This window comes from Periplaneta americana, chromosome 12 (assembly GCF_040183065.1).
Source record: "Periplaneta americana isolate PAMFEO1 chromosome 12, P.americana_PAMFEO1_priV1, whole genome shotgun sequence".
NCBI classification, from domain to species: Eukaryota; Metazoa; Arthropoda; class Insecta; order Blattodea; family Blattidae; genus Periplaneta; species Periplaneta americana.
In genome coordinates this window covers 172,758,841-172,774,596 of record NC_091128.1, presented here as the reverse complement: position 1 = coordinate 172,774,596, position 15,756 = coordinate 172,758,841, and positions in this window count along the sequence as shown.

The following is a 15,756-nucleotide window of genomic DNA, read 5'->3' as shown; positions in this document are numbered from 1 at the left end:
CGTTTTTTTTTTCGACGTATGTAGTGTAATTTGAATATTTTATTAATAAACGAACAAAAACAAAAGTATCAGCTTCTATGTCCTAATCGGGGTAAAATACTTCGACATTTTTTTCGACGTATGTAGTGTAATTTGAATATTTTATTAATAAACGAACAAAAAAAAAGTATCAGCTTCTATGTCCTAATCGGGGTAAAATACTTCGACATTTTTTTCGACGTATGTAGTGTAATTTGAATATTTTATTAATAAACGAACAAAAAAAAAAGTATCAGCTTCTATGTCCTAATCGGGGTAAAACACTTCGGCATTTTTTTCGACGTATGTAGTGTAATTTGAATATTTTATTAATAAACGAACAAAAAAAAAGTATTGGCTTCTGTGTCTTATTCGGTGTAAAATACTTCCACGTTTTTTTTTTCGACGTATGTAGTGTAATTTGAATATTTTATTAATAAACGAACAAAAACAAAAGTATCAGCTTCTATGTCCTAATCGGGGTAAAATACTTCGACATTTTTTTCGACGTATGTAGTGTAATTTGAATATTTTATTAATAAACGAACAAAGAAAAAAGTATCAGCTTCTATGTCCTAATCGGGGTAAAATACTTCGACATTTTTTTCGACGTATGTAGTGTAATTTGAATATTTTATTAATAAACGAACAAAGAAAAAAGTATCAGCTCCTATGTCCTAATCGGGGTAAAATACTTCGACATTTTTTTCGACGTATGTAGTGTAATTTGAATATTTTATTAATAAACGAACAAAGAAAAAAGTATCAGCTTCTATGTCCTAATCGGGGTAAAATACTTCGACGTTTTTTTCGACGTATGTAGTGTAATTTGATTATTTTATTAATAAACGAACAAAAAAAAAAGTATCAGCTTCTATGTCCTAATCGGGGTAAAATACTTCGACGTTTTTTTCGACGTATGTAGTGTAATTTGAATATTTCATTAATAAACAAACAATAAAAATTATCGGCTTCTATGTCTTAATCGGAGTAAAATACTTCGACTTTTTTTAAGTATGTAGTGTAATTTACAACTTCGTGACCAGCCTGGTACGTTTTTCTAATTTCAAATTACTGCTGATGTAAAGTACACGTTCTTTCTATGGTAAATAAGAAAATTAATTTATTTTATTTTATTAATAATACAAAAATAATGACTAGGAGGATAAAAAATTAACATGGAAAAAAGTGTGTATAGTTAATAAGTAGAAGATTATTATATAGCTTTCATTTTCTGGTCACAATCCTTCTCTGCACTGTTATTCACTGCATTACCTGAGGAGATACCCACTCCGCCCCTCTCCCTGCGATAGTGGTGTGCGGGTTGCATTTCTATTACGTCACAATTTCGTGGTGTTTGGCAACCACTGATCTAGAGGCTTGCAGACCGTTACTTTTAAGCGGTCCGACCACCCCCTCCTCCTGCACTAGCAGGTACGGTACCATTCAGTTGCAAAACATTTTCTGAACGGAAGTTATCGTATTGTGAGAGTGCAGCTGGATCCGTGAAATTAAGTGGTCAATGTTTTCAGTTTGTAGTGCAACGAACAATTCTGTTGTGTGCAGGCTCTTCCACAGTGAAGTCACTGAAAGCTCTAGATGTTCTGTCCCTGGTGTACTAAGCAGTCAACTTGTTTATCATTGTACGACCTACATACGTTGTTGTCTTCTAATGCCAGCCTTTTGACAATAAAGTCATTTGACCTCTTGCACTCCAATATTTTTCAAAGATATTATCATGACCAGCCACTGAAGCACAGATTTTGAGGTGTTCCGAATCCATTTCTTGGTTTGAGTTACACGATGGGCAGTTAGGGGACTGATATATTCCAATTCTATGCAGGTGTTTGGCCAAACAGTCATGGCCTGTTGCCAATCTAAATGCAGCTACAGACGATATACATTTATTTGGGCAATGTCTTCAAATCAAACCATTCAAAGACTCGTTTGAATTCTGAGTCTTGTCATGCAAACACCTGCTCAGCATACTGGGGTCTGTAAGCCTTTCGTAAATAGATTTAGCCCGCTTCTTGGTGTAAACAGCTGCGCAAGAAGTATGAAAAAATTAAATTTCGACCATCAGTAGTGGGAAAACGTAAACATGTTATATATGTTTAATAACGAGAAGAATCAGGCTATAATTTGAGACAAAAAACAAAATTTTCATTTTTTGAAAATGCATAACTTAACATCACCAGATTTTTCTTGCGAAGTTATCTTAAAAATTGAGTTTATAAGTATCGACGATGAACAACTGACGATTTGAAGAAGAATCTAATTACCAAAATCAAAGGAATTAACAAGGAAATGTTGCACCAAACTATGAGAAACATGGAGCGATGGGTACGGATGTGTGCAAAGGAAGGAAGAGGTCATTTTCATCATCTGCTGTGAAGGTAAGCAATTCTCAGTGAGATACTTTATGTTTAGAAAGAAGCTGCACAGTCGTATTTTCTATCGAACAGAAATAGGAAGATTTTTTTTTTTATATGAACCACTCTGTGTGACTGTGGAACAGGCAACTGATATGGTCGCCTAAGACTTACCTAGCCTTTGTAGTGTAAGTAATTTTATTTCTGAACTTTACAATAATTGAAAGGTTCAGAGCCATAATGGGCCAAGTGCCATTTATTTATTTATTTTTTTAATCCAATGCCACCAGGTCGTCTTTTCGACATTTCTGGTCTTCTCTCCTGGCCTTGGCTTATTTGTAACCCACTTCTGAGGTTGGGGCGCCTGGAAGGCGGAGTTATATTACCCCGATGATGTGATAGGATGATTATGATGATGTGGTGCCAGGAGAGGTCTTAAATCTAAACTTAACCTAAATTCCAGACCATGGACGAACACAGGAATAATCCCCTTAAGGAAAAATTCCTGTGCTCTAACCGGGAATCAAACCCGGGACCTCATGAACTATAGCCAGAGGCTCTGACCACTAGACCATGAGGCTGGTCGAGTGCCATTTATTAAAAACGGAGAAAGCAAGGGTTAAAGTTAAGTGAATACCATAGTTTAATGAAGATTGACATCTTTTAGTTTTAATGTGTATACTTTATATTACTTGCTATATGTTTCTATTGAATTTAATAAATGGCATGTTTCTATTGAATTATGGTAATAACTTCATTTTAATCCTTGTTTTCTATGGTTTTAGTAAATGGTGCTTGGCCCACTATGGTTCTGGACCCTTCAAATGTGATGTTACTTTATTATCTGTATTATATATATGACAGCAAGAGTGATGTCTAACAGAGAGAAATTTTAACGAGAAAATGTCAAATAGTGACAGGTTTCCCTGCTCCTACGAATTTTCACATCAATATTTTTATATGTCTGAAGAATTCATTGCCTTTAGTTGAAGTTAGGCTTGTGATCCTAGAATGGCAACCTTTCAATCAGTGGTGACTGTTCACTTATGAACAGTGTTTACAACTAGCCAGTAGATATTCCTGATGTGAGACACACGTGGCAGGCATTTTACAACACTTCTCTGGCTGGAGAAAGTTAAGTTCCTTCCTGACTGCAAGGGAAGGTGTTCTGTGACCTTTCACACTGCATTTACGACATAAATTGGGATCAATTGGTGCAGTCAGTTACAGCATATATTATATTCTATGAGACGCGTGAGAAATCTGTGCATAATTTTTATTTGAAGTGTTTCAATTTCCTCATACTGTAGGAAAGGGTGTCCGGTTTCCTACATCGGACGATATATTATTATGCAATTTCAACATATCTACAATATTTAATTCCCAGTAAATTTATTTCCTACTTCTTAATCTTCTATACAATTGCATTACCGGTATTGATAAACAAACCAATTTCTAGATTAAAATTTAAAATGATAACTTTTAGCAAAGGTCATAAGTGTAAAATGTCACCAAAATATGGAGCATAAGGGGGCCATGAATTAAATTATCATAGACGAAAGCTAATAAAAAAACAAATGAATAACAATGTTCCTGATACCACTTCTTTATTCACTGGATTAAGAAAAGGAATTCTTGACCATATCACAGTCTAGTATATACAGTCACGAAGCTCAATACGTAGTAAATATGCATCCATAGATAGTTGTTAACCACTAGGATCGCTACTATCGCCTCATTACAGACAATGTGAAATAATACCTGCACAGTCTATTGTTCCTAGTACCCTCATAAACTCAAGCTTCGTGACTGTATATACTAGCTTGTGACCATATCTTATTCCAGCAAAATGGTTTTCCTCCACAATATGAAAGGGATGTGGTGAATTACTCGAACCAGGAATTTCCAAGACAATGAATAGGCAGAAGAGGAAGTATTGAATGGACCTAAAGATCACCTGATCTCATCTCATTCCATTTTTTTCCTCTGTGGACTATTTAAGGTCTACCAGGACTAATCAGGAGATATGTAAGAGTAAAAATGAATTAGGAATGAGATATAATCAATCAATCAAACAGTGTTGCCGAAAAAAACATTAAGCAATATTTCCAGAACAGACTTATGCATTGTTTTTACTTACAAATCTGCTACAAAATGTAATATTCTTACTTTTATGCCAAGATGTGAAGAAAAAAAAAAGTTTAATCATGAAATTACAATCACAACCATTTTCTTTTTAAAAAGATACAATTTTTTTTGCCGTACTAGCTTGCCCTCCATGGCATGTGACTTCACCAAAGCCAAATATCATTCACAACATTCACATGAACGGATTATTTACAGACTCGCCATTAAAAACAACTTAAATGTTCAGAGTTTTCCTAAGCTGTTTTGAAATGTATCTGAGCTCCAACCAGCAGTGTAAATGTTGAATGATTGTTGAGTTAATATTATTTATTCTGATGAGATGGAAGCACAAGAATGACTAAAGATAACAGCGGTTTTCCAAACTCTCATATAATGATAACTGATTTATATAACAAGTTCAACTCAATTTAGCCTCGGTTTTTATTTTCTTATTATAGGTAGTAATTAACACAGATGCTTTCGTAGACTTTTTTTTTTTTTTTTTTTTTCCAATTTAGCATAAATTGCACGATAATTTTAGTAAAATCACTGAATCAAATTGCATTTTATTAACTTTTTGTGATATATTTATAACGAAGTTTTCAATTAAATTATTATTCTGGAATATAACGCAATTATCTCTGCAATGTAATACATTGGCCTATAATGTTCCAAAAAGCTGAAGGCGAAATTCATAGCTGCTAGGCTATATAATATTAAATTAATTTTCATTTATTTAAAAGAATTCTCTTTTTTCTCTTTGAGTGAGTAACACAAAAGATAACATTTTATGATCAGAACAACTCAAGAATCGCACTAAAATCTATTAAGAATTCTATGCAACTTGTCGATTTTTTACGAACACGTCACATGTAACTTAAGTTAATGAAAACCTAAAGGTTATGGGTGGTCATTGATTTATTGTAATTATGATGTACCGAAATTCTAATCTAATCTAAATTTCACATTACCCGAACGAAGGATCGGTCAAGGTGGACATGTGCGTTGGCCGCCAAAGTCCCCAGACCTTACTCCTGTCGATTTTTGTCTTTGGGGTAGATGAAAGACGAAATGTAGTAGAAAAACAAAAGAAATACAAGGGAAGAATGGGTCACCTGAATTATAAATAATGGTGCCTTTGTAAAGGAATAAGACTACCTCAGAACAGCAATACTTACTGTTATCAACAGGGAGGGAAAATGCATTGAATTGTTGAAATATACTGATACCATATAATAAATGTGATCATTAAGCCATTTATCTTTCCTTCATATGCTTTGATGCTTATGCGTAACATTGAAATATCTATGTCTCCAAACCCATTAAAAATTGGACACATGTTTACAGGTAGCCTATATACACTTTTTTTTTTTACTAAGAATAGTCCATACTACCATCTCCTAAAATATTTACTATTCGTCTTGAATCACCCTGTATTTTTTATTTATTGAGAATTTGCCAACTTTTTATTATTAAATCTCCTTATATTACTCTACATTTAGGCTATTCTCATTATTGTAATCTATTTTATCATAATCCTGTATCATTTTCAAATTTCGATTTAATAAATAATAATCCGTGGCGCTACAGCCCACGAAGGGCCAAGACCGACCAGCCGGCTGCTGGCCTCACGGCCACATGCCGAAGCAGAGGTGGATGATCATCCAACCAGAATGGAGGTATCGTGTGGTTAACACTATGAGCCCCCAACCGTTATACCTGGTTTGCTTAACCAGATTTCGCTAACATTCGTAGCTCCCCAAGTGCATCACGATGCTGGGTGGGCACCGGTCCCATACCCTGGCTGAAATTTCATGAGAAAATTTCTTCTCCCATGAGGACTCGAACCAGCGCGCATTCCGTAACGCGAGTCCCAGGCAGGATGCCTTAGACCACAACGCCATGGCGCAGGACCGATTTAATAAATAGAAAAAATAAATATTGAAAATCGTTGAAAAAAAATATATATGTATTGATGTAGCTATATTTGTGAATACTTAATTACGTACATCCACTGAAGGGGGGAAATACACCAGCGGAAGCCGAAAAAAAAGTTTGTTTATTTATTTTTTAAGGACTTTCCTAATTGTACGACGAAAAAAGTTTAAATATCTGTATTTAGTTTATTCGCTGATGTCCTAATTTTTTTGCATACATATTTTTGGTGACGTGGAAGAGAAGGCCTGATGCCTTTACATTACCAGAATAAATAAAATTATTATTATTATTATTCTCTAGAATATGTCATTAGGAAAGTTCAGGATAACAGGCAGGGTTTGGAATTGAACGGGTTACATCAGCTTCTTGTCTATGCAGATGACGTGAATATGTTAGGAGAAAATACACAAACGATTAGGGAAAACACGGAAATTTTACTTGAAGCAAGTAAAGTGATCGGTTTGGAAGTAAATGCCGAAAAGACAAAGTATATGATTATGTCTCGTGACCAGAATATTGTACGAAATGGAAATATAAAAATTGGAGATTTATCCTTCGAAGAGGTGGAAAAATTCAAATATCTTGGAGCAACAGTAACAAATATAAATGACGCTCGGGAGGAAATTAAACGCAGAATAAATATGGGAAATGCGTGTTATTATTCGGTTGAGAAGCTCTTATCATCCAGTCTGCTGTCCAAAAATCTGAAAGTTAGAATTTATAAAACAGTTATATTACCGGTTGTTCTGTATGGTTGTGAAACTTGGACTCTCACTCTGAGAGAGGAACATAGGTTAAGGATGTTTGAGAATAAGGTGCTTAGGAAAATAATTTGGGGTTAAGCGGGATGAAGTTACAGGAGAATGGAGAAAGTTACACAACACAGAACTGCACGCATTGTATTCTTCACCTAACATAATTAGGAACTTAAAATCCAGACGTTTGAGATGGGCAGGGCATGTAGCACGTATGGGCGAATCCAGAAATGCATATAGAGTGTTAGTTGGGAGACCGGAGGGAAAAAGATCTTTAGGGAGACCGAGACGTAGATGGGAGGATAATATTAAAATGGATTTGAGGGAGGTGGGGTGTGATGATAGAGACTGGATTAATCTTGCACAGGATAGGGACCGCTGGCGGGCTTATGTGAGGGCGGCGATGAACCTCCGGGTTCCTTAAAAGCCATTTGTAAGTAAGTAATTATTATTATTATTATTATTATTATTATTATTATTATTATTATTATTATTATTATTATTATTCTTTTCTAGTTTTGACCTAAAACGTGACTTGGCCATTTGAATATGGATAAAACTTTTCATCTCTGGCAATTTCGTTGCGCTCATTTCCCGTAACTTACATTTTCCAAATCCGTTTTTTTATCATAACTTTCACATATTTTTTAAATAAATTTATGAAATGTTGCACATGCAAGTAGACTATATTTCATACTGGAAAATAAACCCGCATGTAGCACTGTTTTTTCATTTCAAGTTTTTCGTTAATAATTCTTAATGAAAAAGCAATTAAATTTTACAATTAGTGGCAAAAAATCGAAAAAAAAAATATTTCTCATTTATATATTCAGCTGATAATCGCAGGATTTATTAATACACACATTATGAAAGATATCAGCGGAACCAATTTTTCCTGGACAAATTACACCCCGAAATTTAAAAATATAATTAACCTTAACAACCATGTTCTTTGAATTCTAAAAATTGTTTGTCAATCTAGAAGTATTGTCTAATCACTGAACCAAATTCCAGCTCAAAATAAATTAAGAATATGTAGAAATTAAATTTTTAATTTTATGAAATTTATACTAGCGAAGGTGTACATACCACTTTACGAGGTGTAATTTATTATATCCGTTTTCTTATTCGTTTGCACGATACAGGGCGCAGGATATGTTTTTTTTTTTGGTGACAAGGCAAATATTAATTATTGTAATATAGGTAACAAAGGACAGAAATTGCAAAACTCTTAACGAGAAAGTATACTCACGTCCTGCTCACGAGATCGATTTTTATTTCATTAGTTGCCTCTTTTACGTCTGCGTATTGCTCTTTCCATATACAAGCCGTCCCAGAAACACCGTCCACATTATTAAAATAGGCAACCCAAATTATGGATGGGTAATCATGCTGATTTAACGACTTTTAATACTTAAAAGAAAATAAATCTTATTAATTGAATATGACTTTTATCGCCCCTGATACTCCTTCAAAATGCATCCAACATGGCACGTGAATATGTTACGGTATAACTTGAATAAATGGATGGATTTCTGGGACACGTTGTATATTCCACGCGTTTCTCCCATCACTTTTTTTCGCCTTTTCTGTTCAACTTTGATGTTACATTTAACAATTTGTGCAATATTTCGTAGCACGAGCAAATGCATTTAATTCGTGTGACAGTCCCATCTCCATTACGGTTCAGTACGTACTTCTTTTTTTTTCAAAGGAAAGCTGGGTCCATATTGCCACTTTAAACAAGGAGAGAAAAATCGCTGCCAACCTGAATCAGAGACTAGCTAACAGAACAACAGTGTTCTATGGCAGGACGACAAAAATAATTACATAACTTATTATGAAATGTTTGTAAAAAAAATATACACAACAATATGGCCTACCATAGGTACTTCTCGTCTTTATCGCATGAACGGTAACAACTCGAAAACAGTTTTAAGATTCACCAAAATTTATTTGAAAGCATGATTATGTAATGCAAAAACGTCAGCTCCCCTTACAAGTGGAAGGTTAGAGTTATTCCTTAATTTGGTGCTATGTTACTGATTCAGCTTGATCAGGGTCAGGATTTTTAGGTGCGTAATTTTTTTTTGTAGAATAAATTAGAGCTCTCTAAAGGACACCGGTGTGTGAAATGTTGCCTCTAGATGAAAATGAAGGTAGGGGAAGGAGGAGTAAGATGACGAACGGCAAAAGTACACAAGAATTTCGAGAGATTACAACAGTTAGTAGTGCCATGACACAGAGGAGGAGACAGATACAAACAGAGGACGAGAGAGGTCCACACCTGTGGAGTAACGGTTGGCGCGCCTGGCCCGCGATCGATTCCCGGTCGGGGCAAATTACCTGGGTCAGGTTTTTTCCGGGGTTTTCCCTCAACTCAATACTAGCAAATGATGGGTAACTTTCGGTGTTGAACCCCGGACTCATTTCACCGGCATTATCACCTTCATCTCATTCAGACGCCAAATAACCTAAGATGTTGATAAAGCGTCGTAAAATAACCTACTAAAATAAAATACCCACAGAGGAGGACACAGATACAGACAGAGGAGGAGGCGGATACAGATAGAGGAGGAGGCGGATACAGATAGAGGAGGATGCGGATACAGATAGAGGAGGAGGCGGATACAGACAGAGGAGGATGCGGATACAGATAGAGGAGGAGGCGGATACAGACAGAGGAGGAGGCGGATACAGACAGAGGAGGATGCGGATACAGATAGAGGAGGAGGCGGATACAGACAGAGGAGGAGGCGGATACAGATAGAGGAGGATGCGGATACAGATAGAGGAGGAGGCGGATACAGACAGAGGAGGAGGCGGATACAGACAGAGGAGGAGGCGGATACAGATAGAGGAGGAGGCGGATACAGACAGAGGAGGAGGCGGATACAGATAGAGGAGGAGGCGGATACAGATAGAGGAGGAGGCGGATACAGATAGAGGAGGATGCGGATACAGACAGAGGAGGATGCGGATACAGACAGAGGAGGATGCGGATACAGATAGAGGAGGATGCGGATACAGACAGAGGAGGAGGCGGATACAGATAGAGGAGGAGGCGGATACAGATAGAGGAGGATGCGGATACAGACAGAGGAGGAGGCGGATACAGATAGAGGAGGAGGCGGATACAGATAGAGGAGGAGGCGGATACAGATAGAGGAGGAGGCGGATACAGACAGAGGAGGAGGCGGATACAGACAGAGGAGGATGCGGATACAGACAGAGGAGGAGGCGGATACAGACAGAGGAGGATGCGGATACAGATAGAGGAGGATGCGGATACAGATAGAGGAGGATGCGGATACAGACAGAGGAGGAGGCGGATACAGATAGAGGAGGAGGCGGATACAGATAGAGGAGGAGGCGGATACAGATAGAGGAGGATGCGGATACAGACAGAGGAGGAGGCGGATACAGACAGAGGAGGAGGCGGATACAGATAGAGGAGGAGGCGGATACAGACAGAGGAGGAGGCGGATACAGACAGAGGAGGATGCGGATACAGATAGAGGAGGATGCGGATACAGATAGAGGAGGATGCGGATACAGATAGAGGAGGATGCGGATACAGATAGAGGAGGATGCGGATACAGACAGAGGAGGATGCGGATACAGATAGAGGAGGATGCGGATACAGATAGAGGAGGAGGCGGATACAGATAGAGGAGGATGCGGATACAGATAGAGGAGGAGGCGGATACAGATAGAGGAGGAGGCGGATACAGGCGGAGGAGGAGACAGATACAGGCAGAGCAGGAGACAGATACAGGCAGAGGAGGAGACAGATATAGGCAGAGGAGGACACGGATACAGGTAGAGGAGGAGACAGTTACAGGTAGAGGAGGAGACAGATACAGACAGAAGAGGAGAGAGATACAGGGAGAGGAGGAGACAGATACAGACAGGGGAGAAGACAGATACAGGGGAGAAGACAGATACAGACAAAGGAGACAGATATAGGCAGAGGAGGAGACATACAGGCAGAAGAGGAGACAGATACAGGTAGAGGAGGAGACATATATAGACAGATGAGGAGACAGATACAGGCAGAGGAGGAGGCAGAGACAGGCAGAGGAGGAGACAGATACAGGTGGATGAGGAGACAGATACAGACAGAAGAGGAGAGAGATACAAGGAGAGGAGGAGACAGATACAGGCAGAGGAGGAGACAGATATAGACAAGGGAGGAGACAGATATAGGCAGAAGAGGAGACGGATACAGGTAGAGGAGGAGACAGATATAGACAGAGGAGGAGACAGATACAGATAGATGAGGAGACAGATACAGGTAGAGGAGGAGACAGACATAGACAGAGGAGGAGACAGATATAGAGAGGAGGAGACAGATACAGGCAGAGGATGAGACAGATACAGGCAGAGGAGGAGACAGATACAGGCAGAGGAGGAGACAGATACAGGTAGAGGAGGAGACAGATATAGGTGGAGGAGGAGACAGATACAGACAGAAGAGGAGAGAGATACAGGGAGAGGAGGAGATACAAGCAGAGGAGGAGACAGATACAGAAAGAGGAGGAGACGGATACAGGTAGAGGATGAGACAGATACAGGCAGAGGAGGAGGCAGAGACAGGCAGGGGAGGAGACAGATACAGGTAGATGAGGAGACAGATACAGACAGAAGAGGAGAGAGATACAGGGAGAGGAGGAGACAGATACAGGCAGAGGAGGAGACAGATATAGACAGAGGAGGAGACAGATATAGACAGAGGAGGAGACAGATATAGGCAGAAGAGGAGACGGATACAGGTAGAGGAGGAGACAGATATAGACAGAGGAGGAGACAGATACAGACAGATGAGGAGACAAATACAGGTAGAGGAGGAGACAGACATAGACAGAGGAGGAGACAGATATAGAGAGGAGGAGACAGGTACAGGCACAGGATGAGACAGATACAGGCAGAGGAGGAGACAGATACAGGTAGAGGAGGAGACAGATATAGGTGGAGGAGGAGACAGATATAGGTGGAGGAGGAGACAGATACAGACAGAAGAGGAGAGAGATACAGGGAGAGGAGGAGATACAAGCAGAGGAGGAGACAGATACAGAAAGAGGAGGAGACGGATACAGGTAGAGGATGAGACAGATACAGGCAGAGGAGGAGGCAGAGACAGGCAGAGGAGGAGACAGATACAGGTAGATGAGGAGACAGATACAGACAGAAGAGGAGAGAGATACAGGGAGAGGAGGAGACAGATACAGGCAGAGGAGGAGACAGATATAGACAGAGGAGGAGACAGATATAGACAGAGGAGGAGACAGATATAGGCAGAAGAGGAGACGGATACAGGTAGAGGAGGAGACAGATATAGACAGAGGAGGAGACAGATACAGACAGATGAGGAGACAGATACAGGTAGAAGAGGAGACAGACATAGACAGAGGAGGAGACAGATATAGAGAGGAGGAGACAGATACAGGCAGAGGATGAGACAGATACAGGCAGAGGAGGAGACAGATACAGGCAGAGGAGGAGACAGATACAGGCAGAGGAGGAGACAGATACAGGTAGAGGAGGAGACAGATATAGGTGGAGGAGGAGACAGATACAGACAGAAGAGGAGAGAGATACAGGGAGAGGAGGAGATACAAGCAGAGGAGGAGACAGATACAGAAAGAGGAGGAGACGGATACAGGTAGAGGAGACAGATATAGGTGGAGGAGGAGACAGATACAGACAGGAGAGGAGAGAAATACAGGGAGAGGAGGAGATACAAGCAGAGGAGGAGACAGATACAGAAAGAGGAGGAGAGAGATAAGGCACAGATAGTCAGAGTGAGAGAGAAATGAATGTAGACAGAGGGACAGAAGAAAGAAGCATGGAAATTTTTATGTATTTTATTTAACGACGCTCGCAACTACCGAGATTATATCAGCGTCGCCGATGTGCCGGAATTTTGTCCCGCAGGAGTTCTTTTAACATGCCAGTAAATCTACTGGCATAAGCCTGTTGCATTTAAGCACACTTAAATGCCACGGACCTGGGCCGGAATCGAACCCACAACCTCGGGCCCAGAAGACCAGGGCTCTACGGATTGCACCATCCAGGCCGACAAGGGACTTGGTTTTATTAGGTTATTTTACGACGCTTTATCAACATCTTAGGTTATTTAGCGTCTGAATGAGATGACGGTGATAATGCCGGTGAAACGAGTCCGGGGCCCAGCGCAGAAAGTTACCTAGCATTTGCTCATATTGGGTTGAGGGAAAACCCCGGAAAAAACCTCAACCAGGTAACTTGCCCCGACCGGGAATCGAACCCGGGCCACCTGGTTTAGCGGCCAGACGCGCTAACCGTTACCCTACAGGTGTGGACAGGGACATAGAAATAGAGGCAGATACAATAATATGGGAAGAGTGCAACAGAGGAAGAGAGAGACAATATATACAAAAGAGAGAACAAAAGGTAGGATGATGGAGAGGAGAAACAGATAGGGGACAGAATCGCATACCTATTGACACAGACACGTGTTGCCTTAGAGCAGCCGCGGCGAAAATGCGACTCACGAGCACATTGTGGCTCGCAGTGCTTTTCTCTCGCTTCCTACCTACAACCCCCACCCTCTCACTCACTGGAGTCAAACTCCGTTCTATTTGTATTTGTCTCAGACCTGCGAGTGGCGTATCGTCGCAATATCTCTCTCGAAACCATGCACCTCTATAAAAAACGAAAGTTTCAAGTAGGATGGGAGGATGCATTCTTTTGCTTACAATATGATGAAAATATTAAATGTATGATTTGTTCACAAATATTACTAGGAAAACGGTTGTATAACATAAAACGGCATTATAAGTTACTACATGTTACTGATGAAACATTAAAAGGTTGTGTTGTTATTATTTTTATTATTATTATTATTATTATTATTATTATTATTATTATTATTATTATTATTATTATTATTATTATTATCATTATCATCTCTGTACGTCGATTCTTTTACAGCAGATGTACGAATAATGCGGTTAGATTTTCAATTTAAACTCACAGATTTACAATGTGACGTTAAATGAAAGCTAGATGTAAGGACTTGACAGATATTGAACTTTTCAAATCTTTGGAAAAAAATAAATATCTGAAGCTTCGTTCTTTCGCTTGCTCTGTTGAAGCCATGTTCGCTGTAACTTATGTTTGTGAAAAATTATTTTCAACAATTAAAATAGTAAAAATCAAATTTACATCACGACTGACAGATCAACTACGACTGGCAGTAAGTGACATAATTCCTGATTTTGAAACTTTGTCGCAGAGACATTGTGAAGACAGTTAATTTTAGGTTGTGATAATGTGTCCTATGTTTTCTTGTTCATTTCTTTCTTCGTTACTTACTTATTTACTTACGGGCTTTTAAGGAACCCGTAGGTTCATTGCCGCCCTCACATAAGCCCGCCATTGCTCCCTATCCTGAGCAAGATTAATCCAGTCTCTACCATCATATCCCACCTAACTCAAACCCATTTTAATATTATCTTCCCATCTACTTCTTTCTTCGTTACACGTCCTAAACATTAACTTCCCCTTCGGTTGTCCGCCTCCCTCCATAAGTGCTATGCACGTTGCAGCTTACACAGTGGCTCGGCGCACCATGGCCTTTTCGCCACGGCTGCCTTAGAGAGATATTCTGATACAGACCGAAAGATATGGACGGACACACATTGGTGTACTAAACATATTACACAAATTACTTTGATTGGTAGGCAGAATGATGGACGAACAGACAGACACTGTAGGTATGCTGCATTAGATTAAATAGGCTATTGGCCATATAGGAAATATCTCGCAGGTATACATTCAATTTTCTCTTTCTGAGAATTTGCACGTCTGTCTCTTTTTCTATTCTTTTTACCATCCGTTCTAAAGCAACGCCTCATTATGCAGTAAACTTATTTAACCCATTTCATGACGCTGCTCGTTCCCGTCCTTAAACTCCATCCTTATTATGTCAGCTCTTTTTTTACTTGTCGTATTCAAGAGTGCCGTTTATTTTCCTCAGTTTATTTGTTAGTGTTAACTGAATACGTGAGTGGAATAGAAGCGCTCCTAGCATTTAAACCAGACCATTAAAAGTGAACTGAACATCTGAACTGTTTCCAAGTAAGTTTGCTGTTGTACCAGTTTATTAGTTAATGTGAATCGAACACGTGTCTACATCGATGAACAAAGTCGACAGTTTAACTCGCGAAACATTCATTTGCGAAAATGAGTACGAGAAATGTTTGATTAAAAAACAAAAACGACTAATCCCAACTATAAATTTACCAGAGGTGATCTTTTGTTAATGTGCATAACGAGACAACTCGCAATAAATTTTTAGTTTGAAATTTTGAATAGCGCACTGTTTTGTCTCATGTTGCTAGGATACGAGTTGCCATTGTAATTTACGTAAAACGTGTACATAGGCCCTACTATTTGGTTTAGCGATAAGTTATTTTCAGAGTACATCGTTAGTAAGAGGGGGAAAAAAGACACGGCTGTGGTTATTAAACAATGTCATCTTCAATCCCGAAAGTTTGTGC